General features: G+C 35.5%; 1 long non-coding RNA gene across 1 annotated transcript; it reads right to left on the bottom strand.

Moving 5' to 3' along the window:
- Positions 1-20,268: 20,268 nt before the first annotated feature.
- LOC138698265 (uncharacterized) lies at positions 20,269-25,562 on the bottom strand. Its single transcript, XR_011331807.1, has 4 exons — positions 25,197-25,562; positions 24,638-24,748; positions 24,057-24,186; positions 20,269-22,964 (listed from the first exon to the last, which is right to left on the bottom strand). It is a non-coding gene; the product is annotated as an uncharacterized lncRNA (long non-coding RNA).
- Positions 25,563-27,242: the final 1,680 nt, after the last annotated feature.

Below are 27,242 nucleotides of genomic sequence, written 5' to 3'. Positions count from 1 at the left end.
CCTTCTCACTTTCTTCAAATCATTTTCCGTCTCACTGGCGTATACTGGTTAAAGGGTTTGGGCTACCGCTGACCCTATTATTACACAAAATATATCTAACAATTACTTTAATTTTAATTACTATGGTAAAACTAATAATACAAAATTATTACATTATGTTATATTATAAACTTTTTCTTTTGTAATTTCCTTGGGCTACCGCCGGTAGCTCGCAAAATACGCCCCTGCGAACCACCACTCTAGATTTATTGTTAGACATGATTTTTCTCTCAAACTAACTTCACAGTTCCTCTGAATCAACTGAATGAAAAGAAGAAAAATTCGTAAAAGCTGATCCAAATAGAAAAAAGATCGAAAGAGGAAAAAACAATAAAAAAAATTCGAATGGTTAACTAGTGACCTAAAACATACTGTGACATTTTCGATAGAAAACGTCCGTGTTTCAATCCTTTAAAAACGAGTAAGAATTTATAGCTGTGCAGGATCGGAGTGGAAAGTGACAAAAGAGTCATAAAACAGTAACCAACTAACCCCAAGATATGGAGGGTGTACCGTTGTACACTTAGCTATTGTAATCGTGATATTGTTCTCTATCCTCTAACCATCGAAAAAATAGGTCAGACAGTATCCGTGAAAAAAAATTTTGTTGGACAGTGATTGTTATAGTCAGGTTCCAATCCAAACAGACTCCGGCCGCTGGCCGAAGCATGAGGTGGCCACTAAATAAAGAGAGAATTTGTATTGATCTTATGGCAAATCCAATTGGTTCCAGAGAAAATTGGCCTTTTGGCCAGGTGGCCGTTTAAATGAAGTGACCGCAAAGGCAGGTTTCACTGTAATAATAATAATAATAATAATAATAATAATAATAATCATCATCATCATCATCATCATAATCCTAATAATAATAATTGAGGGGTTTAGCGAGAGAGGGAGCTATGCCACAAATCATGAAAAATTGAGTTTTGGCCATTTCCAGAATTCTCTTGCTATCTTGCATCTATCCTCTGAACTAGAACCACGTGGCATAGCTCCCGCTCTTTCTGCAGCAGTTGTTCTAATGCGCCCTCATCAGCATTTTAAGTGAGAGGAAGAGCAATGCCACTTACTGATGTCTGCTATGTGAGTTGCAGATGTACCAACATATAAATATTACAGATTAGATTATCAGTTATAAGAGAAAGTTGATTTTTTATTCACATTCTTGCACTGGACAAAAGAAAAAACAATACAGCGTTTAATGTGTTTCATTCTCTCATTGTCAAAGGACTCCATAAAACATTATTTCATTCTATCCTGGACATACCTAATTACCCAGTGACCAAGACTTTTGCACAATAGAAAAGAAAATCCGAAAAACGGATCATATTTACACACCTGAGCAGTGATATGAAGTTGTGAAAAATATCAAAGTCAAAACCCCGTTTAAGGTCATTCCAATGACGACAGAATATTGTAGAGATTTTCACCAGAACATTAAAATAGTAAAGAGTGGTGTTGCAGTGTTAGCTTTAATATTAGGAAAATAAGTGCTGTGAAATTTGATAAACAACCAGAGATACTCTTCTTCAAACACACCTATTCTGACATGGAAGAGTGGCATGGATTGGGACTCTTCAAGAAGGTGCCAGATCGTCACTTCAAAACTAGGAGAGACTCCATGGTTGATCGTCCTTATAAATAAAATATAACTATATAACTAAAATTTAATCTTTACGTAGATTCTTCGCCCAACAGTGCATATTACTGTGGAATCTCGGCCACCAAGTGCTCCTTGTAAAATGACAGTTGACTTAATATATATCAACATATAGGCTATGTCGAACTTGGATTCAAGTCACAAAGAAAAAACATTAGTAGAGGGAGATTCGATCCGGTGCTGTGGATTGAACTTCTGCGTAGTTCAATGATCAGAGCACTTGGTACGTAGAATCTCGGCACCAAGTCACTCAATTGAGTGCGCTCCTTGTATAATGACAGTTGACTTAATATATGTCAACATATATATCGAACTAAACTTCTTGAGAAAATACCATTACTCTATCCACACAGAAGACCCATATCAGTCCTGAAGTTAAAAGCTCTCATGCCAATAAAGCCATATGTTCCTCCAATTTTTCATGGTGTTTACCAAAAACTAAAATTCACAGAAACATTGGACAGTGAAGATATTCCAAAAGAGATATGAAGTTGTTTGTCTGTATTTATTATGTAAGCCTTTTAGCGTGATTTACACTCAGGCAACAGTATTTAAACCAGGATGAAACTATTTGATATGCGAGTATACAATTTGTGCTTTCCTTAATTTTTGTATTAATTACACCATACAAGGTCATGATCAATGCTATTCACATTGATATTTTTTTATATTTTTCCTTCTGCATAATTTGCCTATTAATAAGTTAAGAAGAAGAAAGTTACCCCTTTCTTGTACAAATAATGCCTCAATACAATGCTTTAGAAAACCCAATTTATTTCCATTCCTTGTCAAAGTGGCATAGCTCCCTCTCTCACTAGACCCCTCAATTTATTTATTTATACTGACAGAGTTAAGGCCATAGGGCCTTCTCTTACACTCTACCAGGTGACAAAGTATACAAGGAGTGAAAATTTAACAAAAAGTTAAAGAACAGAATACTAACATGATCATTAATAAGGACTGAAAGGCACTGTACGAGGCTTTAACAAAATATGTCTTTACATATGGTATTATAGGATGGAGTAGTGATTATAGTAACTCCCTCATACCAATAACAGTGCTACGGAAAAGGGTAATAAAAATATGTCCTAATAAACCTCTAGATCAGGGATGCAGAACTGGCGAGAGAGGGGTGGAAAGCATGGGGAAAGCGTTGGTTCCCCGTCCACAGTCCACCGGCGTTGAATGACGTACGAGTATCTGTGGCCCGTACGCAATCACATAAGACAGACACTGAATACAAATCCCCTCCCCTACAAAGTCAATGACGCGGGGATGAAAGGAAGAGGTGAGTGAAGTATCCGATGAGTGACGCAACGCCACAATTGTCGCCCAGTTTTCCAAGCTTGCTCTAGATTATCCCTCAGAACTGATGTATTCAGAATTTAAAATATTTCATATTCATCAAATTGAAAACAATGTCTTATTGAATTTTGTACATAAAAACCGAAGTATATTTAATTTGTATTCACATAAACATAAAACCAAAAGCTCAGACAACATATGCTTGACAGAACCTAAATATACCACAACTGTATCTTATAATCACAGTGGCAATTTCGGTCAAAAGCTAAATTCCCAAACATACTCGTACAATTTGCTAAGCTCCTTATTTTAAAAAATCAATTAAAAATTACTGTTTAGAGAGAAAATTTAAAGTTCAGCTTATTGTAATATCTGTATTTATTTTCTTTTTTATTTTTTATTCTGTTATTTAATAAAATGTCTTAAAATTATGTGGAATGCCCCTTGAGCAAGAATTTGTAACTTATTCTTTCTGGGGATGCTAGAGTGATTATTATATAAAAAAAGCAATATGTACGAATATCTTTGTTCTAGCAATAAAGCATTACTGCTGCTTGATAGAGATTGAAAATCACCATAAAATGTCTATACACAAAGTCCCACATTACTGACACTATTCATGACCTTCAAAAAGCTAACACAGCTGTATTAATAAGTCAAATGAAGATGAAGTACATTACGTGAACCACGGCACTCTGCACAACACTACGAAATGAACTGCAAGTAGTCCTACGGTGTATGTTTTTACTGCGATGGACGCACATATTTTTTAAATTTTTACATCGTAATACGTAATACTGTCTTCATACATAATTTCACTTCTTAAAACGTTGTTACAAACATCATTTTCTACATAGTCGTTTATGAGTTCTTAATGCACTACATTTCTAAACATTCTACCACATTTTCTTGGTTGACCAGCTATATTCATAGAAATGAACTAATAAAGAAGAACTGAATTCACAACGTAACAACACTATCACTTTTTAAGTAATGACAGATAAAAAACACACGTACCATATTGAAGCACGAAAAAATACGTGACAGTTGAAAGATGAACAAACCATTGTTACGGTATCGAGATCTCGAAAAGCATGATATTGTGACGTCAACACCTCGCATTTACAGAAGGCTTCGATAACTACATTTGTAAACGTTTTAAGGAAACACGATGTTTGAAATTTCATTATTTGAAACGTAGCCTTTTCTATACACAAAGTCCCACATTACTGACACTATTCATGACCTTCAAGAAACCTCAAAAAGCTGTATTAATAACTCAAATGAAGATAAAGTACATTACGTGAACCACGGCCCTCTGCACAACACTACGAAACGAACTGCAAGATGTCCTACGGTATACGCTTTACAGCGACGGTCGTACATATTTTTTAAATGTAAAGCTTTTTATGAACTTCGCTACAAACCATTTAGATTTTCCCGCAATATTAATATTATTAGCATTCGTTAGAGACATCACACAACCTCACAGGATGTATAGTTTTCATAAAATTTTCTGCCACAATTCAAATTAAATATATAGATTATTATTATTATTATTATTATTATTATTATTATTACTATTATTTAGTTCGATTAATTAAAATATATCTCGGTGAGACGTACAGCACAGTCCGTATAGATCAGTTTCTGTCAGATGCGTTTCCAATTCACTGTGGACTCAAGCAAGGAGATGCACTATCACCTTTACTTTTTAACTTTGCTCTAGAGCAGCGGTTCCCAAACTTTTTCAGCCACGGATCCCTTTTTGAAGCAAAAGTTTCTCGTGGAGCCCGAAGAAATGTTTACTTTTTAGTTTTATCTGTCTACGTTCTATGAAGCATATTTCACACTATATATATATTTTTTATTTTAGTAGGTTATTTTACGACGCTTTATCAACATCTTAGGTTATTTAGCGTCTGAATGAGATGAAGGTGATAATGCCGGTGAAATGAGTTCGGGGTCCAACACCGAAAGTTACCCAGCATTTGCTCATATTGGGTTGAGGGAAAACCCCGGAAAAAACCTCAACCAGGTAACTTGCCCCGACCGGGAATCGAACCCGGGCCACCTGGTTTCGCGGCTAGACGTACTAACCGTTACTCCACAGGTGTGGACTTTCACACTATACATAAACGGAAGTATGTATATAAAGGAAACAATAGTAAAAAAGTACTGGATATAATTTATTTAAATCTACAAAATGATATTAACAAGTAGTTAAGACATTTAAAAAATGTTACAATGTTACATGTACACCCGAAATTAATGTGAAGAATGTGCCATTTCTTGCGACAGAGTTTGTCAATGTCCGGTGTCATAGAAGTCAGTTGAAGACGTATATCGTCTTCTGTGTCCAAACAAGTTCGATATTTTGTTTTCGTAGCCGTGTACCTCGAAAAGGTCGTTTCACTGAGGTACACAGTATCAAAAGGCAGTGAGAGAAATTTAGCTTTTGAACTTAATATCAAAAGATCCTCCCCTAACTTAGCCCAAAATTCGGGAAATGGTTTGCTTTTAAATTATGCCTGACAGTGTCTGTTCGAAACCGTGTCTATAAGGACCTCATCTGAAGCAGTCAGGGCTGCTGGTTTTGACCACTGGAAATGGATCTACAATCCACTCATATTTCTTTAGAATCGATTCCTGAGTGTCCCTTGGAAAGTATGAATTCATATTTTGAAGCAAATTTTCAAAGTGTTCTTTCATTGTTGCTATGAATGAGACATTCATTGTTATGTTATTTTCTTCTATAAAGTTCGAATTTGATCCGAATAAATGTAATGGCTGGAGAGGGCATCCTGCCTGTGTAAGACCCTAAAACGGCCTCTGGCTCAAAGCCAGAAATGTCAATAAAGAACAACAACACATTGTAAAATCTAAGCAAAAATTCGAATTTGATCCGAATAAATGTAATGGCTGGAGAGGGCATCCTGCGCGTGTAAGACCCTAAAACGGCCTCTGGCTCAAAGCCAGAAATGTCAATAAAGAACAACAACAACACATTGTAAAATCTAAGCGAAAATTCGTTCATTAAAAGGACTGTCATTAAACATCTTCCACCCTGTATGTTTCCAGGCATAAAGTGTGTTGTTAATTATTTGTTGATAGATGTTGTTGAAATTAACGAAACTCTATAAAATTAACAGTTGGTAACCTGACATGTATTAAGAAAACCCCGACGAATGTTCGTGAAACTGGCCGATACATATATGTTATCTGCTTGCTTAAATGCTTCGAAGGCGTACTGGAGCTTAAATCCAGAATTCCTCCAGGGGAAAGCTCTACTGGAGTTTGGTCGAGCTGAACCGAGACAGATTAACGGTTTCCTCTATTTGACGCTTCTCTTGTTTAACATATAAGCCCATAGATTGAGAAAATGTAGGTCGACTTGAAAGTAATTGATCGAACAAATTGGAAGTTCATGAGACTAGGACAAGCCTTGTAGGCTCATATCATTTTAAGGAAAAAACCCATAGTCCAAAAAATGCAAATTTCAGATATTAAGTAGATAATAATAATAATAATAATAATAATAATAATAATAATAATAATAATAATAATAATAATAATGGTTTTATTTAACCTGGCAGACTTAAGGCCGTAAGGCCTTCGCTTACACTCAACAAGGATTAAAACTCGCTTACACAGTTGAACATAAAACTGGATCGGAATTAAGTAATTACATACTGATACAATTTAGGTACATAACGAGATCAAAAGAGATAGTTATATAAAATTTACCTCATAAAATAAAAATAAACATAGTGGAATACATATTAATGTTGTTAGAATCAAATACGAATCACATAAAAACAGAAGCCGATAGTTCAATAAAAAAATGTACACGGTAAAAATAAAAATAAACACATTAGTATACATATTAGTATTAGATTACAATTAAGTAGGACTCACATAATTAAACCAGAAACCGACAATAGAATAAAATGTACACAAAAAATAGAGTATTAATAAAAAACAACACAGTGGGATACATATTGGCATTAAGTGATAAATAAACACGACTTAGATAATAAAAATAAGAAACAAACGAAATAAAAATAAATACAGTGGAACACATTCCATTAAATATTTGCAACGCGTTAGGTCTGGCAACTCATCATCAGATATTTTTCTAATTCACATTTATGGTGAACGTATTGTAGCGGCCATATACTCAATTAGTTGTCAGGTTAAAAAAACTCGATAGGCCTACGTCATAGGAGTGGAAATTTTCAGTGGTTTTTATAAAACAACCGTAGTCCAAATACCTACATTTTTTAATGAAAAGTCATTGTCCAGCCAGGACGATGGTAGCATTTACAAATATCCCATTCACATCATCTTGAAACATGTTATCCATACAAAAAAAAACCACCCAGGTACGTGAATTGTTATATTAGTTACGGAGTCATCTTTAGGTGCAGAAGTAACCCCATGGAAGAAACGTAAGCAACGAAAGGAGAAGAAACAGGATATAATAAACAAAAAGAAGTTTAAAGGAGAGGCACACTTCAGCCATAACAGAGCATTTTTTTCTTAAAACAATCATTGTCCACGATTACCTACATTTACACATGTATTTCTATGAGGCAATTTAAGTCATAAATGTACTTCAGACTGAATATCAACAAAATCTGACCAGTACGAGTACTTAAATGTTAGGAGGAATCGCTGAAGGCGTGACACATCCAAAACCACTTTCTGGACACAATATCAGTAATATACAAGTGTATATTTCTGCGAGTACGTAGAAATCGAATGTTTGTGGTGTCACAATACTTCCTCTTTTACTTCGCAGTCTACAATGAGAAAGAAACAAGCGAAAATTTCTCGCAATCATGAAGAACAATCAAATAATTATCCATAATTTTTTAACAGAATGATATGTAATGAGTAGGTTCAGGATTCGTATGCAAATGCATATTTTTACTAGCCAGTTGAAAATCATACAATAACATTTTATACACGTTTTTAACTATGTGATGACGAATATCCAAACTTAATCCTGCATATTCCTGTTTATTTTTGCATATTTCACGCGTGCCTGCATATAATAGGCCTAGATTATTGTACCCCTACTTAATATTGGTAGCATTTTTTCAGGATTTTGTTGCATAAACCCCAAATTTGCTTAGTTCGTAAAAAGAAATAGATTCTAGATTATTCAATTGTCAACACATAATATTTTTATTTACTGTACTCGATGGATGAAAATTTTTTGCTTATAAAGGCTAGCTTTGGAAATATAAAAACACTCATCTCATCCTGCCTAAGGTTTTTCCGTGGTTTTCCTAAGGCGCTAAGACAAATGTCGGGATGAGCCCTAAAAGAAATGGGCCACGGACCTGCACTCATATCCCCATGAATCTCCCTAATTAACTCTAAATTAATTAACAATTACATCTCTCCCCCCTCTTCGCAATTGAGCCATCATATAGCCAAATGGCTGGTCTCGGAATTGAGACAAATCAACAAGGCTCATGACAACAATCACCTCCTACATAATAGCCAAATTGGCTAGTCTCTTATATGAGACAACTCATCCTGCCTAAGGTATTCCGTGGTTTTCCTCAGGCGTAAGACAAATGTCGGGATGAGCCCTATAAGAAATGGGCCACGGACCTATATGCCCTTCCCCATGTACATTCCCCCTATTTTTAACGACGTATGCCCTAGTTCAGAACTTATATAAATTGTCTATTAAATATAGGAGGTCACTCAATTAGTCGCAATTGAAAGGACAGGGACCTCTCAAATTGCAGATTTAGATTTCACGGCGCTTCTTCCGGCGCTTCTTCCGACGGCCTTCACATGCTTTGTCATCGAACAACAGATGACAGCGTCTTGCCATCCTAACGGCAAACACCAGCCAGCTCTTCCTCTTCCCGTTCCGTGATCACTTGATCAAATCTCAGTCCCCCTCGCGTATGTGGTACCTAAGAGGTTACGTCCAATTTCGGCTTCCCCTTCAAAATTTTCTAGAGTTCCTTCAGTGGAGCAGCGTAACCCGGAGTGAGACTAGTGACCAACAGGCTTGGAGCTCACATATTTAGTTTTGTACAGCCCCCAACCCCTTGCAAGGACGCGTTTCGCGTACATTTTAAAATTTTTCCTCCCAATTCTCTTTCGATTTTTCGATATAAAAACAACCATTCTCTGTTTCTGTTCCATTGAACTACTGCATAATAGAGAGCATTCCGAATCATCCTAACTAACACTCCTTACCCATCTTTTCTCAGTTGATGCGTCAGCAGTTCGAGTATCAAGTGCGTGATTTTGTTGTATTTTGCGTGCGGATTGCGTTAGATCGCAATGCCTCCTGTAAAATTATTGAATCCCTAACAGAACAAATTTTCCACGCACAAGAGGCCACTGATGAAGTTGTAAAGTTAAAATCAGACATAATGCTATAAAAAAAATTCTGGTTACAGCTCTGTACTCGAAGTGAATAAGGTTTTGTAATAAGAAAGCGTGACTTATTTGTATCTGGACCTTTAAAACTCCCAATCTGCACACTAAAATGTTCAAGCAATCTCATGTGATGGTGAACCATTATTTTCAGCACAAAAAGTATTCTTGTAGATAACAAATTATGAAAATAGAGATCCTTGAAACGTTGTTACTTGTGTTTTGCAACCAGAAAAAGTAAAGTAAACAAAGAAATGAAGAATCTTAATGCCAAAAAACATACGAGTATACAGGGTGTAAGGGGTATAAGTGCCGTCCTTTTCACAGTTGTCGGGGACGGTCTACAGGATCAAAAAATGTCCATACAACATAGGATCAAAACTTCATAGTTTTCCCAGAAAAAAAAATTATTTCCTTATTTTATTTGCGTTATACTGTTTATATCGTTAGTAAAATTACGAAAACAATTACAACAGTAGGTATATCTAGCAAAGAGTTAATATTAGTTTAAATAAATATTTGTGTTCTATTACGTTTTCGTTAAATTAAATATAAATGCGGGCTTAAATTTGTTAATATTCTGGCGTGAAAGGCGTGGCAACGTGATCAGCAGGCAGTACTCCGAACAGACGTAAGTATGTGTCAGCTGAGTTCAAGTTCCCTGTCCATAGGTATACTGGAGACCGGATGACAGTTCAGTAGAGGGTATTCGATGAACAACTTACAATGTCATTTACAGTTTAGGAATATTATATGTTATCAATTTATGGAGAAAGTCGTCATAATTCAAGTGAAGCAAGAAGGATGTACTGCCAACGTCTTACTCAAAGAAGGTTACCTACTATGGCGAACTTTTGTAGCAGTTTCTCAACGATTTTTAGATGCTGCTTTACGGAAGCGGGAGAGATTAAAATGTTGCATTAGAAAAAAAGTTCGTGTGATCTTGTGCACAAAACCATTACTGTTTATTTTTAGACGTACAATAAAAAAAATTGAGCAATATTGTTACATAATATGTAAATTCACCACAATGTTCTATTAATGAGACTGAAAGTTTGTATTTGCTGCTCGTTTTATGTAAATAACAATATTGTCATGGTCACTCCTGCATTAGAACAGAGCATCTGTTTTATACAGGTATATCTACTTCTAAACCCCCTCCTCCCCGCTTGAACTGCACTGTGTACTTCTAAACCCCCCTCCCCGCTTGAGCTGTACTGTGTACTTCTAAACCCCCTCCTCCCACCTTGAGCTGTACTGTGTACTTCTAAACCCCCTCCTCCCCGCTTGAACTGCACTGTGTACTTCTAAACGCCCTCCTCCCCCCTTGAGCTGTACTGTGTACTTCTAAACCCCCTCCTCCCCCCTTGAGCTGTACTGTGTACTTCTAAACCCCCTCCTCCCCCCTTGAGCTGTACTGTGTACTTCTAAACCCCCTCCTCCCCCCTTGAGCTGTACTGTGTACTTCTAAACCCCCTCCTCCCCCCTTTAGCTGTACTGTGTACTTCTAAACCCCCTCCTCCCCCCTTGAGCTGTACTGTGTACTTCTAAACCCCCTCCTCCCCCCTTGAGCTGTACTGTGTACTTCTAAACCCCCTCCTCCCCCCTTGAGCTGTACTGTGTACTTCTAAACCCCCTCCTCCCCCCTTGAGCTGTACTGTGTACTTCTAAACCCTCTCCTCCCCCCTTGAGCTGTACTGTGTACTTCTAAACCCCTCCTCCCCCCTTGAGCTGTACTGTGTACTTCTAAACCCCCTCCTCCCCCCTTGAGCTGTACTGTGTACTACTAAACCACCTCCTCCCCCATTGAGCTGTATTGTGTACTTCTAAACCCCCTCCTCCCCCCTTGAGCTGTACTGTGTACTTCTAAACCCCCTCCTCCCCCCTTGAGCTGTACTGTGTACTTCCTAAACTCCCTCCTCCCCATCCAGCAACGTTGCAAAACGTCTATTATTGTAAACTTTATAATTAGTTAAATATTGAAATTATAAAAAAAATTGTAAGGGCATTTTTTCTTCCTTATGAAATGAATAATCATCAGTTAAAATAATGACACTTATACCCCCTGCACCCTGTACACCCACCTGACAATCATCCACATTTTCTTTTTTAGAGAAATCACCATTGTACCATTATAAAAGCGCAAGTATCGATTATTCTCGGATATGCAATCGAAAGACAACTAGCAAAAAGTCACGGAGGCTGGAAATCCAATACTATCGCAGAAGGTTATGTTCTGTTACTATAATAATTAGCGTTAATTGTAAATAATATTCAAATAAATTCAATTTGTCATCTCGTTTTTCAATTCTAAATCAATTTCCAGGTTATATCAAGATTAATGTTCATGTTATTCTCTAGATTATATCAAGGTCAATGACATTCGTTCCTCAAAAAAAATCAATACTTTCGCGTCTGCGCACATCTCACAATTTAGGTCAGTTCCGCTCCTCACTTACATAACCATAACATGAATACTTATGAATAATTTCAATTTAGAAATATGGTCGAGCGTAAAAAGTCGTATGAAACTTGCCTATAATGGTAATTAAGACGCTCGTATGAAAATTATGAAATTCGCTTGCGCTCGTTTCATAAACAAACGTACTCGCATCTTAATTACTACCATTATAGGTCCGTTGCATAATGTACTATTATATTTTCTTTGTGCATATAAATCCTAGCTCCAGTGTAACGAGAGTCCAGTGACACATTATGATTCTAAAATGAAGTAGCAGTTTTCAGTGCAGAGAAAACGTATATCCTCTTCCAGCCAAAAATATTCACATGCATCCTTCTTTCCTCTGGCGCCAGAACGGATTATTCTGCAGCGCTGGATATCCCAGGGACAAGATGTCAATGGGAAATATTACTTTACTCTCCTCAGAAGGGATTTAAAGGACTCGCTGAGAAAGACAGGTTTCCTGCCTCAAGATAACACAAGACAGCATACGGCTAAAGTGCTAGCGCAAATACACTGAAATATGTGTAACGACTTTGCATTCTTCATCGTGTCGCCAACATTTCGCACGGTGTAATTTTTATGAATTTGTAATCATGGAAAGAGTTTCGAGGTAAAGTGATAAAGAGGTGAGCACAATCTGTACTCTATATTTTTGAAAGTGTATTAAAACGGCATACAGCACGATTTTTTCGGAAGCGAATAGTGTGCTGTGGCCACGTGTAAAATGGCTTTTAAGGAACCCGGAGGTTCTTATTCATATTATTACGTAAATTATGAACAGTTTAGCAAAATCTGATGAATGTGACATTTTTGTACGCCAACACAGAGTGGAACAGAGGTTAAGGGTGTTCGAGAATAAGGTGCTTAGGAAAATATTTGGAGCTGAGAGGGATGAAGTTACAGGAGAATGGAGAAAGTTACATCATATCATCCGTATATTAATCCCATTGTTGTTCAGCGACTCCAAAGCCGCCTTAAATAAATGCGGAATCATTTATTTTATCATTATTACTCGTATATTAATCTGGCGTGGCCATGATATAAAAAAAAAAACCACTATACCGACATCAAATGCATTTGCACCTTTAGCTGACTTGAACGAAAGAGACCAACAAGAGTCTTCGTATCACATTCAGATGGAAACATCTACACCAAAGAAACCACCACCAATTTATATTCACAATATTCTGAATATTAATTCTATGCTTAATGAGCTCAAAACGCTGGACTGTGGCGGTTTTCGACACATAACTATCGAAAATAACAAAGTGAAGCTAAATATGGATCTCATAGATGGATACAGAAAGGCAATTGATTATTTAAAATCACATCATGCTGAATTCCATACATATCAGATGAAATCTGAGAAAGCTTTTCGTGTAGTCATCAGGGGACTACATCACAGTTGTAATATAGAATTCATGATGTCAGAACTTAAAGAATTGGGTTATGAACCTATACAGATGCTACCAGTTAGACATCCAATCACCAAATTACCGTTACCTTTATTTTTCCTAGATTTAAAACACAATCCTAAGAATCCTGAAATATACAGCTTAACCCGACTTTATAACGGAATAATAAAAGTGGAGCCGCCTAAACCAAGAAAAACTATTGTACAATGTATGCGATGCCAACAATTTGGACACACAAGAAACTTCTGTAATCAGACTGCAAGATGTGTGAAATGTGAAGGTCTTCACCCTACAGAGAAATGTAATAAACCAAAAGACACTCCTCCCATTTGTACAAACTGTAAAGGGAATCATCCAGCCAACTACAGAGGTTGTCCTGAACATACAAGACTACAAAGAGGAGCAACTAGGCATCAGACAATTCCATATAGATCTCAACCAGCACCAGGAACATCTTCTTTAGATAAAACTTCAGCTTCCCCTCCAGAGCTGAAAAAGGTTCCTGCACAGGACTCTCCATTTTCAGATGTACACAGGGAATTTTCCAATCGGCCCTTATATTCAAGTATTGCAGCATCTTCGGTTAACAAGCAAGGTACTGTAGATAATACCCTAATCGCAAATAATGCATTATTCTCTGATATGATTAAGAAACTAGATGTGCTCATATCATTAATACAACCTCTGGTTAATTCATTGAACTTGTTACTCCCAAGAGTACTGCAAAATGAATAACATTCCACAGAAAAGTTTCATTATCAGCACATGGAATTGCCAGAGTTTAAATAATAAATACTATGAATTAGTCTGCTTCCTGAATACTTATCATATTGACATTATGTTGATTACTGAGACTAAACTTGCTCCAAATCTAAACTTTTTCATATCTGGATATAAGATATATAGAGCTGATCATCCCTCTGGAAGCAGAAAAGGTGGATCTGCAGTAATTATCAGAGCAGATTTGTGTCACAACGAACTTCCCCCAATTTTAGAGGATGAAGTACAAATTTCAAGAGTACAGATAAAAATTGATAATACAGACTATCAAATAGGTTCATTCTACTCTGCTCCGGACCAGCGTGTCACGCCCACTTTGATTTGGGGAATAGTTCATGAAATGAAATTCAGATTCATACTAGGAGGTGATTTTAATAGCAAACATCCTAGATGGGGATCCAACGTAACCAATCCACGAGGCATTATGCTATATGATCAAATTTTTAAACTTAATTTGGAAATAGCATACCCTTTTGAACCTACACATTATCCAGATTCAGGACATATGCCTGATCTGCTTGATTTCTTTATTGGTAAACAATTCCAACATTTCTGTAATGTTCCAAGAGTTATACATGAATTGAGTAATTCATTCTTCCTACACACGCTTATTTGCAACATTGTCAACACATTCTAACAACTTAATCAACCAGATTCCTCGGAACCTGCCCCCTGCACGGCCTGATCGTCGCCTCAAGAGGAAAAGGCACACTGATTTGTTGATGCTTTGAGGAACGTTAATGGACGTCACCCTCTCCACAAGTCTCATATTATTGTAACGTTAATTATTTAAGCACAATTGATAGTACTAATGTACAAAAATTGTCAAATAAATTAAAAAAAAAAAAAAAAATAAAAAAAAAAAAAAAATGATATAAAAAAGCATTGTTATTTTAAAACATATATCTCGCCATATATGCAGAATTCCTGCACGGAAGTATCATTATGTACCTCGGTACGTACATTATAGTAATATCAGTCCTATCAAAATGTTGCATAGAATAAAACTTATCGTAAATCGTTTTTAAAGAAACTTTTGTTATGTAATATTTTTCATAAAAATCAATAATAAGCAAGATATTTCGATTTATTTAATTAAGGTCCTCTTATAATTTCCATTTTTAAGTAAAGTATTTTCAATGACATATAGCCTAAAATCTAAGTTACAACGAACTTAATTTATATTCCAATTATCATATAAATCGGTTCAGCCATTATCGTGTGAAAAGGTAACGAACATCCAGACAGAGAGACAGACATACAAACAAAAATTTCAAAAAAGCGATTTTCGGTCTCAGGATGGTTAATTATACATGTTAACACCAATTATCTTTGGAAAATCGAAAATCATCAGAAAAATTACCAAAAAATATTAGTAAAGATTAATTTTGTCATCATTCAGATGAAATGCAGTAAATCTATTTTAAATGCTTGTACACATATGTATTTAATAAGGAAATAAAAAATCGTAGTTAATAATACAACACAAATTACTCGTATATTAAATTTAACTTTCAATCATATTCACATACTGTATAACAACTAATACCTTCAAAATCATAACACTCGACCGAGAACATAAACTTTTCACGAAAGCACAGAATCCCCTATCACTTTTTAAAGAGTGTAAGTTATCTAAAATGAATGTGGTCAAATACATAGGCCTAACACTCTGAAGTCCATAAGGATTTACTTGTATAGAAAGAGAAAGAATACTCACCATCTCTCTCTACCCTCTTTTATGGTGACGTCAGTAAGGTCGACATTCCTTCCAACGACCACGAGTTATCAGTGGCGGCATTCTCTTCCTCTTCAAATTCTTACTCCCTCCGCCAGAAAGTTCATCGTCCATGTCCGTGTCGTCCAAATTGATTACGAATCAATCATAAATTTCCATCCTTCTTCCAATAATTTTTTTTAACTTTCTCTACGTGTTCACAGGCCTTCCTCCAATTTTCTCCCGTCACTTGCAAGAGCGCTCTCAAACAACAATTTCACATCTAATTTAGAATAATACAGGGACATCACTTTATTTTTACTAACATTTTTAACATTAACCTGGCTATACTCGGAAACACTGTTCCCCCCCCCCCTTCGATTACAGGAATTTGGAGTTGCTAGTGCAATATGTAAACAAATCATTTTACTAGCTATAGGAAGAGAGAAAAGTAGTGTATGTTACAGGGAAATATAGTATTATGATTTTCAGTTTGGTCATTACTTTACAGTATTTTATCAAAAAACAGTAGAATAGTAACAATTTTTTTTCACAAACTCAAGTCTTCAGGCGCTTATATACATTATGTAATGTCTACTTTATTCAGCATATTACTAACCTAATTTATTCCTGAGAATTGTGTGAGCACTTCCGTAAGAAACTCCAATTTCTACAGCTAACTTCTTGACAGACTTATTAGGATCTCGCTGCATCCTTTCTCTAACATCTTCTACAGCATCTTCTGTCACCTTTGTTGGCCATCTTACACTTTTCTTCCTTTCTGTACACTTTGTTGCTCTAAATTTATCTACCAGATTAATGGCATTTCTACGAAAATATTCCGTAATGATATAATCAGGAAATTGTGAAAAAAAAAAAAAACTGTTGTTCACTTTCGGTTATATTGTAATTCCAGTTACCATCATCGTCTTTCATACCTACAAACAGTAAAATAAAACCCCTGTTTAAATAATGCTGTTAAGTACCGTACCATATTGTAGGGTACCGTACTTTCGGTAACTCTAATCTTCACTTGTGCTCAGTCCACACAAATAAATTCAGTTATGCTACACACAATACTTGTGTGAAAATAAACTTCAATAATATAAGTTTTTCCTTCTATAGAAAACGCAACATATTTCTGAAACACACTGTACTCTGTACTGTTTATTTCACTACTAGCAACAGGGCCGTAAGTTTGTGTGGCTGACGTTAGCAAGGACATTAGTGAAAGGGGTGGAAGTCAAGTACATTTAGAAACGCAGGTACAATAAAAATTGAAGTAAAAATAAAATGATGTCCCTGTACATTATGCTTCGCAACGTCATTTTTAACCTGGTCACATATTAATTCGATCGCGCTTAAGTCGCAATAGTATGGTAGCTGTCGCACTATAGTAGGGGGGGGGGGTGCATTGTCGCAATTTGATCGATTTCATATGTTTTGAAATTGTCTTTTTTCGTGTTTATAAGTTCATAGAATACAGGTTTCGTGGATCGTAAATAAATCCAACGTTATTGTTACGGAGCCAGGACTGCATTTGAGATTTCGTTGTTGATGAAATCGATGCCTTATTGAATTCTGTTGAATGATATGGGACATTGTCCATAATAATACTACTGGGAGGAATATTTGGTAATAATTGATTAATGAATCAGTTCTTAAATACAGTACTGTTCATCTCTTCGTGGTAATCCTTAGTTGACATAGATTTGAAAGTTAGAAGCGTGTTGGGAACGAAATCTGTTGAACATCCGGCTTGTAAAATAATAAACCGCTGACCTTTTCCTATTGGGGCTTGAAGTGGGGAAGTCAATTTCGTGATCATCGCTTTTCCAAACTTTGCTTTTCGTATGGTTCACTTTAACCCAAGTTTCGTCTACACAAATAACGGTGCGTCCAGTGGTGCGCAATTCTTTTTTTTTTTTTTTTTTTCATTTTTCTTAAGAATTTAACTTTTTTAATAACACCTGACCTTTCCAATTAAAATTATCTCCCTTCAGTATTTTCGACATACCTAAATTAAATTTTCTTTTAGAATATCTTTTAAACTCCATATGCTCCCAGTGAATAAGTTTTCCTTAATTAATGAGTCATTTATATTTTTTGAAACTAAGCAAAAAAATGAGTTCGATATAAAGAATAAATTACTCGTCTTACAGCGGCGGCAGAAAATGAGTCAATTGTACAATTGCAGTTTTTAGGGGTCCTGTTCGGGTGTTTCTTTCCTAGAATTCGCAGTACACTTCCATTTCCACTTTCTAGTGCTTCCTTTTATTTTTTTAATCCTGTTAACACTACGAGATGATGTACCTTTCGCTGCACCAGTTCTTTCGATAACACTCGGCACACAGATATTGTTTGCCTTCTGCATTTCAATGCCTCATATTCTTCAGTAAAGAATTTGTGTGCATTAATGACGATGTTCACACAGTCCGGCTTCAAGGCTTTCCTGCATTTTCCCATATTGCCTACCATTATTATTAAAAACAAGAGCACTACACTCATTACAATATTTAAGTTAACAGTGAAACCACACATCTCCGAAAACATTTTGTTTAAATTGTGAATTACATTATATTAAATTGGTACAAGACACAAATTCACTTCACTATTTACAAAATACTACTAACTACAGACAGTATTTGAGGAACAAGTTGAGACAAAATTTTGAACAGAAACAGCATATGTACTTACCCTCTCTCTCGCACAGCTACAATTATGGGGTTGTTGGCATTGTTCCATCATGTCAGTGGCGGCTTGCCCCTCTGTAGAGTGTTCACATGCTTCGTCCTCGTTATCTGTCTCTTCTTTGTTGATTACAAACCGATCGATGACTTCGTCAATTAAACTTTCTTTCTCCCAATAAAACTTTTTCTGCTTTTCTACACTTTCACACGCTTTTCTCCAGTTTTCTGGTGTCACTTTTGATAATGCTGTTTGAAAGAGAAATATTATTATTATTATTATTATTATTATTATTATTATTAAATATCCGCGGAAAAGAACCCTAATTCACCAAGCGGTATGCTAGGGTTTTAGTTTTTGTTATGCGGTATACTACATATCTATACTACTTATTTTTACACAAATACTGGTGAAATATGTATCTACAGTCTTTCAAAGATAAAGTTTAGCAAGTCTATAAATTGTCTGTAGCAACAAGGTTTTTTGATTACTTCACATAGTGGAGTCCTGTATTCAGTGTCGCAGTCCAGAAGATGTGTCTTTATTTGAAATCTCTTTCCTTCAATAATAGGACAGTCAAATAGAAGGTGTTTCACACTGTGAAGGTCTTCGCGGCAGGAGCATGTAGAGTCGATGTCTGCTGGAATGTTGAATCTGTCGAAGTAAGTACCAAATTTCCTATGTCCAGAAAGAAACTGCGTTGTTACGAAAGTAGGTTTGAAGTGATGGCTTTTGAGTTGGTCGTGGATTGTTGGGAAGTAGGTGTCTCTTGTTAGTGATCCGGTTGTGCATGTCGTCCATCTAGTATTCCAGTTTTGATGAGTCTGTTGTCGTATTTGTTTCTTGATATATGATATCGGTTGAAAGAGAAATGTTACATCATTGAGTCTGAAAGTTACATTATGTTTGGCTACATTGTTCTTTACTTGGGCCCAAATAAATTCAATTGCACTGAAGTTGCAATGATAGGGAGGAAGACGTACTACGGTATGCCCAGCTAACTCTGCAATAGTGTCAATTTCGTATTTTCTAAATCTGTCTTGCTTAGTCTTGATAATGTCATATAATACTACTTTGGTGGATCTCGGATCGTATTCAATGTTCTTTTCGCGTAACCAGGTTTCCATTTCCCTTTTTAAACTTGATGATATTGGGGCCTTATTTAGTTCCACCGAATGATAAGGTGCATTGTCCATTACAATTACACTATTTTGAGGAATATTTGGAAGGAGTTAGTTTACAAACCAATTCCTGAAAACAATATCATCCATCTCCTCGTGAGAGTCCTTTGTGGATTTAGAACGAAAATACAGAAGGCCGTTCGGAACGAACCCTTCAGAAGACCCGGGGTATACTATAATAAATCTCTGCCCTTTACCCAGGGGGTCAATCATAGGCATAGACAAATAAATAGAAAGACCCCCAAACTCAATGCATTACCTTCGACACGCTATTGACGCGACGTCGAGACACTTGGCGGCAAAACATCGGAACTACATCTCGTTACACATAGCGGCAGAATGCGGAACTACATCCCTTGTTACATGGTCCGATCGGTATTACAGGTATCCGTTATGCCAGCATTAGAGCACGATCGGTACTGCAGATACCTATTATACCAACACATACTGGTATTTTTCATATCACCAAAGGAGTGTGTAATGGTTTATCAGTTTAAATAACATGTTTAACCACAATATTTATATCACATTTTTGCTTTAACATGTGAATATAAATATAATGGTTGAACATGAAACTGAAAACCATTAACACATTAACACCGTCATTTAACCCTTTTATTAAATTAATTTATCAAATTTGACTAATAAAAGTTTTTGCATCTTCTAGATCAAATATGTAATTGAGATACAGGATGCGAATAGGATAGGATACTTCTCTCCAAAACACCTTAAGCACTATTTTTAAATAATGTTATGTATCATGTATTGGAAGATAAAAACAAAGATTGACTTTGGAATATTGACTTCGAAGTTATTATTGGTCAGTTATATAATTATAATTCGCTCTTAATTTTTTTATGTCAAACATTAGCTTGAAAATAGTCATAAGATGTTTTGCTGTGACATAGTACAACGCACGTTCATAAACATTTATAAAACACCACTTTATTTGTTTTACACCGTCAGAGCTGAATATCTAATTTTAAAAGTAACTGCCATTAGTTTAATATATGGATATTAAAAATCTAAGTAATCAATAGTCACCACTGATAAAGAATACAAAGAAAACTATTTGTCTACAACAGACATAAAATTAACTTAGACTTTTAATAAAAACACCATAAAGAAATACAAGTAAAAAAAATATTTTTCATTCTCTGATGTATAGTTGATTCAAAACACTGAACATATTAGAAAAAGTGCAATACAATTTATTAGAGATAAGTCTATACTTCGCAACATTTCCTAATTTTGAGCTTTGATACTGAGTGTTTGATTTGATTGTGGCCCCATTGCTCAAAATATGTTGTTGTTGTATTCTAATGCCAGGGGTTTGACAGTCATTTGACCTCTTGCACTCCAATATTTTTCGAAGATATTATCATGGCTAGCCACTGAAGCAGAGATTTTGAGGTGTTCCAATCCATTTCTTGGTTTGAGTTGCACAGTGGGCAGTTAGGGGACTGATATATTCCAATTCTATGCAGGTGTTCGTTTGGCCAGACAGTCATGGCCCGTTGCCAATCTAAATGCAGCTACAGACGATTTTCGTGGTAAATCGGGAATTAACTGCGGATTATGATGCAGAGAGTTCCATTTTTTCCCTTGAGATTTGTGTTATCAAATTTTGTTTGTTGAAGTCTAAGTATGTAGATTTAATAAATCTTTTCACAGAGTAATACGTAGATTTAATAACAGGTCTGTAAGTAGCAGTGCTGCCCTTCTTTGCTAAAGCATCAGCATTCTCGTTTCCCAGGATTCCACAATGGGATGGTATCCACTGGAATACAATTCTTTTATGGAGTGATATTAATTGAGAGAGCATTTTAGTTATTTCTGCTGTTTGAAATGAAAGTATGTATTTAGAGACTATTGATAGAATAGCTGCTTTGGAGTCTGACAATATAACTGCATTCTTAAATTTATTGATGTGGCATAGAAGATTCCTGAGACTTTCACTTATTGCAATGATTTCTCCGTCAAAACTTGTTGTTCCATATCCAAGAGATCTATAAAGTGAGAAGAGACAAAATATTGTACCATATTTACTCTCTTCTTAGCTGATGTTATACAAGCATTCCATTATAAAAAATTTAGTTGCTTCTGTACCATTAAAGTAGTCCCGCCCAGAAATCCGATTGGGGGACTATTTTGCTACATAGAATTGGAATATATCAGTCTCCTAACTGTCCAATGTGCTACTCAAACCAAGAAATGGATTCGGAACACCTCAAAATCTGTGCTTCAGTGGCTGACCATGACAATAATTTTGAAAAATACTGGAGTGCAAGAGGTCAAATGACTTTATTGTCAAATGCCTGGCATTAGAAAATATCAACATATTTATTCTGGTCATGATAATATCTTTGAAAAATATTGGAGTGCAAGAGGTCAAATGCCTGACATTAGAAAACAACAACATATTTACTCTCTAAACATTCTAAATAATGCACCCAAATCTCACCAGTTGCAGAAGCTGCAGATTCGTATCGCTGCCACTGGACTCCCTCCTATGCCCTATAGATGACACAACTGAAATGCTCATTGTACTAGTAATTATTATTTGTATTTATATTACTATGTAATGTTAACTTAGGGTCTTAAAGATCGTTAGATTTATCATTGCCCTATATATTACAAAAATTATATTGCTCATAATGTAGAAGTAAAGTACTCTACTTTTTTTTTCAGATGAATGAATGAATTCCCCTTATTTTCCTTCAATTAACTGAAGAAATCAACACATTAAACGAAATGAGATAACAATGATAATAATAATAATAATAATAATAATAATAATAATAATAATAATAATAATAATAATAATAATAATTCATTCTAGTACCGAGGTCATGGAAAGCATGGGGCTCTACCTCCATGCCCCCCAAATGCCTTCTTGACATGTTACGGGGATACCTTTACCTTTTACCTTTAATAATAATAATGAATGAAGTCCATTACCATACACTTGTCAACAAAATTAAACACAATTTTGTTAAAAGATAAAGACAATGAATGAATCACTCAATGAAAGAGAATACAGGTTCAAATTGATGCCACAGTGAAGTGCAATGAATGAAGCATTATGTTAGGTGGTGAAAAAGGTTAATGTAAGTAGGCTGGTGATGAAGTGGGTCGTAGTTCTTAAGTGGGATACCAAGCATCCCTTGATGGAATGGCCCCTCTTAGTAAGTTATATCTGAAGTCACCGTTATACTGATTACTGCGAAAATGGCTTGCACATATATAGGCCCTTCTGTAAGGATGAGGATTTTCTGCCACAGCTGCCCACATGTGGTACCTGTTACAATCAAAATTCTATTATTATCTTAAAAAAAATACACAAACCAGGGTTGGTATTAATTTAAATTAATGATTTAATCATGATGTAAATAAAATAATTTTCATTTTATTTACATCAAATAATTGTTACTACTTAAATCACAGATTAAAATTATATGCACCTAACATGATTAAGATGAGAAATAAACTTCCTGAAGAAAAAAAAAATATATCAACGTTTTTACATATGACTGTTCTGCTGCTTCTTAAAACTATTAGCAATATATACGAGTAGCAAACTTGCATCTCTGCAATGAACAAAATATTTTCTATGATGAAATATATTTTTCTTCCTATGAATTCATATAAAATTTCACTACAGAAAAATCTTTGTTTATTACAGACATATAATTCTAGCATTTTCTGAAGAAATGGACAGGTTTTGAAAGTTTGCTTCTCATATGTCTTTTACCAACTCCTAATTAAGGAGCAACAGAACACATGGTACAGGTAGTCAAGTAGAGCCTACTTTCGGAATCACCACCTAATTAAAGCACAGTATGATGCTGAGGATTGAAATGAATAGTTGTAGCTCATAACAATATTCAAAGTAAAAGTTGCACAATGCCAAATGGACTATGTATTTATTCTGAAAACACACAATGCTGAGCTCTTCTGATAAATTTATTTGTAAATATTAATCTCCCTAAATAGTTGAATTCTTTTCTAATGAATAACAAACTGAGCATAATATCTTGCCTAAGTCTAAGCTAATTATTATTATCATTAAGTGCAGGTTATTAGTGCTGTAACTCTTCTTGTATTAATAATGAGGCCTAAGTGTAAACATAGTAAATTATTTTTGAAGCGATGTTGTTAATTACTTAAAATAACACATTAACAAAATACACAATTATGTAGGAACTAATGTACAAATTAAGTTTAAATGAATTACAAAAGAAGGCAAAAACTCATTTTAATAAACAAATATGAATTTGACAAATAATTCTCACTTAAATTAAAAAATCACTACAGTTTACCAACCCTGACTATTTACTGATGATATATAAGGATATCTTTGCATTGAGCTTATGCTAATGCCATTACTTACCTTTGAAGCTGTGCTGCATTACTTGGCGCAGGAAACAGGAATAACCAGGTCTTCTCATTACTACCCGATTTCTGACAGTACACTGCAGCACATTCACAATGTAAAACTCCGCCATTTGTCTTTCTATTAACTGAAACAAACCAGCAGTAGCCTAGTATCATATAATGCATTAATAACACTACATTTCATAGAACAATTGAAGGATTGCAGTATAATCAACGTTTGTGAAATATTCCTGGAAGAATTCTATCCACGAGTCTATAAAAATAATAAATATCTCCGGCAATTTAACTCCTTTCATTTTATCAAAATTATTCCAGTAAAGGTACTACTGTTAACTGTAAAGTCAAATTTCTAAAATATCTTTTTTCGGGAACAACACTTCTTTACTATTGCGTTACCAAGCTAAGGTACCCCGCCATCCTTTGGTAACGCAACTGTAAAGAATTACACCGGGAACAACATATTTAGTCATATCAGATTCTGTCCCACGAATTTTAAGATGTCTGACCAACTTAACTTAGCTATATACAAAAATAAGATGTTCGTTCATACCCAAAGTGTATAAAGTGTTAGCTTACCTTTAAAGCTCTTGGCGTAATTGCAGTTAGGCCTAATACACTGTTGTAATTCAACACAGAACATCATGTGGTAGTGGTAGAAGGCAGGTAATCGCATTCTGAAGTTTATCCCTGAAAACAATTACAGATCTCAGTTTAATAAACGTGTAAGATATGACGGAAGAATTCAGTTTAAATTAGAAAACATGACGGCGCAGTTAAGCTGCATCTACACGGTTCAGTTTTTCATGCTCGTACACACGCAGTCTGGGAAGAATATTGAAAGAATCAAGTTTAAAGCGCATGTTGAATTAAGTAAGATACATTAAGATTTTCTATCTACAAGGTACGCCATATTAATATTAAAATACCAAAATACCATGTGATGGAGTGTAAAAACCGATTATAGTTTCACTGACCAAGTTCTGCAGCAACGAAAGCTAAAATAATATATTATCCTGCACATTGTGTGCACTTCCGTTATTATTAAATACCAATCTTGCAGGCATTGCTTGAATGTGTGAAGTTGAAAGAAAAGTTGAACCGTGTAGATGTAATCTCAAACATATTTCTTTCTTACCTTTAACGTTGCGAATTATTTCTTGTTGCAGGAAAGCACCAGTAACTTCTCAATTAACTCGATCTGTTCAAATTTCTTCCTTAAGCAGCCATGTTCGTCCATTCCATAATTTATACAAGATTTAAACAGAATAGGAATGCCAACATCAAACAATTGATCAACTGAACAAATGAGGTTAATAGGTCATACACAGTACACTAATATGGCTACTTTGTCCTCGAATGAAAATGCAAATTAGCTATATAGTAATAGTAATAATAATCCGAATATTATAAAACTGACACATTCTGTAAATAATGGATATTAATAATATCTGTTTAAAACTGTCATATTGGCAAAACTTATAACCAAAGAATTTTCGAAACCAAAGAGTTCTGTACTGCTAATTTTACAAACTCTGTGATCGAAATACAGCCAGCGCTGTCCTGACCATATGCGGCAAACTATGTAACATCTATGAGCATCCAACATCTATCATTTGAGTTAAACCCCCCTGCCCTCAACTAACTTAGCCTCCCTCATAGCATTGTGTATATCAAGCAAACTGGGAACGAAACTTGTTTAATATAGGGAGTGGTCCTCTTAACGCCAGATGCAGTGAATGACTCTATATTCGTCTTCCGTATACTGTTGGGCCTTTTCCTACCCGGGGTTCGAATTTTGGTTCCTGTACTGTCAGCATTTATCTTTTCATTTAACATTCATTCCCGGCCACTTAGTCACTAGTAATAAGTGCACCTCTGCACATAGTGCGTTGGACATTGTGCCACTATCACATACAGTACATGAGGGTAGGCCACCAAAGGGAAAACTGAGTAGTAGAACTTAAACTAAGGAGATTCGATCCGGTATCGGAACTGGAATCCGGTGTGGCTTAGTGGATAAATCGTCAGCACGTAGAGCTGAAAACCTGGGTTCGAGTCCCGATACCGGAGAGAATTTTTCTCCGCTCTATCAATCTTTCATCATTGTTTAGTTAGGCACGGGGGAATATGAATTCATGTTCTTTAACATCTGGAGAATGTTGTGAAGACTAGCTTCCACTGTTTTATCAGTGGCGAGCTATGATCAATGAGTTCTCTCTGAAACTTCTCCCTCGTGTTCAGTCGTAGACAGAGAGGCTTACTATGTGGGTGGAAAATACAAATGTAACTTTCTGTTCTGAAAAGAAATTTAAAAATACTGCATTTGTTCGGATCAAATTTCTGCACGGTTAAAGATAAAACTAAAATTCTTTCACTCACTTATTGTCATAATCAGGCTTAGGATCCGGGACACTTTAACAACCAATGTGCGTACAACTTGACTACAGAGTTCCTTGAACATAGCAGACAGACATACTGTGAATATAAACAACGACGTCACTGTGCTGCGTTATATTCTAATGTTAATAGTACAATCTAGTGACGGTGGAAAATGAAGTAGGATACATACCTCACAAGTTTTCATGTCCTTCAGCGACGTTGAAGGCGTTAGAATTACAATTACATGTACATACATGCAACTAGTTCGAAAGAACTGCTCACTGTGAATTGAAAATGCACTGTCATGGCCTGAGTTCGTTTCGTAGGGAGAGATGGAAGAATACTGTGCCTCTGATCACGAACCAGATTGTACACTAGTGTACAGGTAAACAAAACTCAAGGGGCCGCTCCACTCCATCTGTACTCCGTTGCACTCTAACTTCACTTCATTCTTAAGTTGTCTCGGATCCTAAGTTTGATCATAATACACTGTTCTCTTAAACTGAATGTCCATATTGAGTGAGACTAGAATCAAGTGTTTTCCCAAAACACGCTATGAAAATATGTTTCATATAAAACAATTTTATCTCGAAAAGGAACCAAGCAAGCAAAACTGTATTAAACTTTTTAGTTTGAAATATCTCAAAGAATAACAATGACATTAATTACGATTCATCTTGCATAATAGTTAAACAATAGTTAGAGTACCTTAAGGCTTAAATGCTTCAGAACGTCAATAGCAAGTATATGCTTTGACAACAATATGTAAGAATGTATGTATAGTTCTGGTGACGCTTGCAGT

The sequence above is a fragment of the Periplaneta americana genome, chromosome 4, assembly GCF_040183065.1.
Source record: "Periplaneta americana isolate PAMFEO1 chromosome 4, P.americana_PAMFEO1_priV1, whole genome shotgun sequence".
In the NCBI taxonomy this organism is placed as follows: domain Eukaryota; kingdom Metazoa; phylum Arthropoda; class Insecta; order Blattodea; family Blattidae; genus Periplaneta; species Periplaneta americana.
Note: the sequence above shows the minus strand (reverse complement) of the source record. Positions and strands in the feature narration are given on the sequence as shown.